Below are 3,106 nucleotides of genomic sequence, written 5' to 3' on the forward strand. Positions count from 1 at the left end.
CTAAATCTAAAGAAAATGAAGAAATACTGACAAAATTCTGCAGCGTTCATTGGTTTCCTTTAAATTTAGTGGTTAAATACTTACGTTTAGAGTGCTGGAAAGCGGCACTACTTTTTGTACAGAGCCCCGGGCCGCACTGAGGCCCTGGGGCGCAATCCGATATACGGCATAGTTTTCAGCGCAAGCGAGGGAAGCCACGCCGCCCGTAATTTCACCTTGCACATCAGGGTATTTCATATACCAAGAAAAAATAGGAGACAAGCGAACAGAAAGTAGAGCACTCGCAAATGGAGACTAGTATAAGTGGCTATTCAGTGGGTATATAATATTAAAACTTAACATTTATTATTCAAAAAAAGAATGATAAAAAACTACTATATAAGTAGTGATTAATACTTAGATTAAAACACAAACAAATAGTAAACGGCTGTATATCCACAATGACCCCAGAATGTATACTATAGAAACTCAGAATAGAGTAGGAGGGATTTTTAGGCAGATATACACCAAAAAATGGTTCACGGATTGCACCAAAATCTATCTAAAAAAGAGGATTGACCTCAAACAAAATTATACTATCTAGTGCAATACTGGACCGGTGTAGGTCTGTCCAAAATATTCCCTATGACAAAATTAGTATAGTGACTAAGAGGGGAAGTGTAGGTAGCAAGATTCACATAGTCCATACATTCAGCATATTACACAGACCCATTTGTATAGGCAAGAGTGAAGTGTTCACAAACACAAATTAAACCAAAAATATGATCAATGAAAGGTAATATGATTCTATAGATATGTTATAATAAACACATTGACTAGTGAAATGTGACTTGCATAGTTACACTTAGTGGTTGATACAGCCGTACGGCTGTATCAACCACTAAGTGTAACTATGCAAGAATGTATGGACTATGTGAATCTTGCTACCTACACTTCCCCTCTTAGTCACTATACTAATTTTGTCATAGGGAATATTTTGGACAGACCTACACTGGTCCAGTATTGCACTAGATAGTATAATTTTGTTTGAGGTCAATCCTCTTTTTTAGATAGATTTTGGTGCAATCCGTGAACCATTTTTTGGTGTATATCTGCCTAAAAATCCCTCCTACTCTATTCTGAGTTTCTATAGTATACATTCTGGGGTCATTGTGGATATACAGCCGTTTACTATTTGTTTGTGTTTTAATCTAAGTATTAATCACTACTTATATAGTAGTTTTTTATCATTTTTTTTTTTTTGAATAATAAATGTTAAGTTTTAATATTATATACCCACTGAATAGCCACTTATACTAGTCTCCATTTGCGAGTGCTCTACTTTCTGTTCGCTTGTCTCCTATTTTTTCTACATTTACTTGAACAGTGAGCACCCTCCCCTGGAATTACTAGTCTATACTTCATTATATCAGATATTAGTATTATTGTCCCCAATTTGGGTGGCTACTTTTATTGGTTAAATTGTGGTAAGCTAATACTTGACGGGGAATCATTAAATACAACTTCCATTACCACTATCCCTATCTTTATTATATAACATATTTCATATACCACGCCGGCAGTTCCTAAAGTGCCGTAAGTTGGATAAACTAGCGATGTCCAGAAATGAGCGTAACTACAAATTTCTGGAGTCGCCAGTGACTTACGGCACTTTAGAAACTGCCTGCGCCTCAGAAAACTAACTAAAATGTTAAATTTCCCGTAACTGTCTAACCTGCCTCCCAAAAATAAGCCCGACACGTATACCCCTATATCCGCAATCCCCCCTCTCACTCCTAATAATAAATGTATTAACCCCTAAACTGCCATAGCCCACACTGCAATAAACCTATCCTAGTATTAACCCCTAAACCACCGCTCCCGGACCCCGCCGCACCTAAATAAAGTGTTTAACCCCTAAACTGCCGCTCCCGGACCCCGCCGCCACCTACATTAAATTTATTAACCCCCAATCTGAAAACCCTATACCGCCGCCACCTACATTAAATTTATTACCCCCTAAACCTAAGTCTAACCCTAACACCCCCCTAACTTAATTATTATTTAAATAAATATAAATAATATTACTATTATTACCTAAATTATTCCTATTTAAAACTAAATACTTACCTATAAAATAAACCCTAAGATAGCTACAATATAATTAATAATTACATTGTAGCTATTTTAGGATTTATTTTTATTTTACAGGCAACTTTGTATGTATTTTAACTAGGTACAATAGCTATTAAATAGTTAATAGCTATTTAATAGCTACAATTACCTGTAAAATAAATCCTAACCTAAGCTACAAATACACCTAACACTACACTATCAATAAATTAATTAAATAAATTAACTACAATTATCTAAAATAAAATACAATTAAATCAACTAAACTATAGTACAAAAAAAACAAACACTAAATTACAAAAAAAAAAAAAAATATTACAAGAAGTTTAAACTAATTACACCTAATCTAAGCCCCCAAATAAAATAAAAAAGCCCCCCAAAATAATAAAATGCCCTACCCTAAACTAAATTACAAATAGCCCTTAAAAGGGCCTTTTGCGGGGCATTGCCCCAAAGTAATCAGCTCTTTTACCTGTAAAAAAAAGAACAATCCCCCCCAACATTACAACCCACACACCCCTACTCTAAAACCCACCCGATCCCCCCTTAAAAAAACCTAACACTACCCCATTGAAGATCACCCTGAGCCGTCTTCACCCAGCCGGGCCGAAGTCTTCATCCGATCCGGGCAAGAGTGGTCCTCCAGCCAGGCAGAAGTCTTCATCCGATCGGTGCAGAAGAGATCCTCCATCCGGCAGAAATTTTCATCCAAGTAGCATCTTCTATCTTCATCCTTCCGGTGAAGAGCGGCACCATCTTGAAGACATCCAGCGCGGAGCATCCTTCCTGGCCGACGGACTAACGACGAATGACGGTTCTTTTAAATGACGTCATCCAAGATGGTGTCCCTCGAATTCCGATTGGCTGATAGGATTCTATCAGCCAATCGGAATTAAGGTAGGAAAAATGTAAATTCAATCCGATTGGCTGATTGGATCAGCCAATAGAATGCAAGGTCAATTCTATTGGCTGATCCAATAAGCCAGTCGGATTT

This window comes from Bombina bombina, unplaced genomic scaffold (assembly GCF_027579735.1).
Source record: "Bombina bombina isolate aBomBom1 unplaced genomic scaffold, aBomBom1.pri scaffold_902, whole genome shotgun sequence".
In the NCBI taxonomy this organism is placed as follows: domain Eukaryota; kingdom Metazoa; phylum Chordata; class Amphibia; order Anura; family Bombinatoridae; genus Bombina; species Bombina bombina.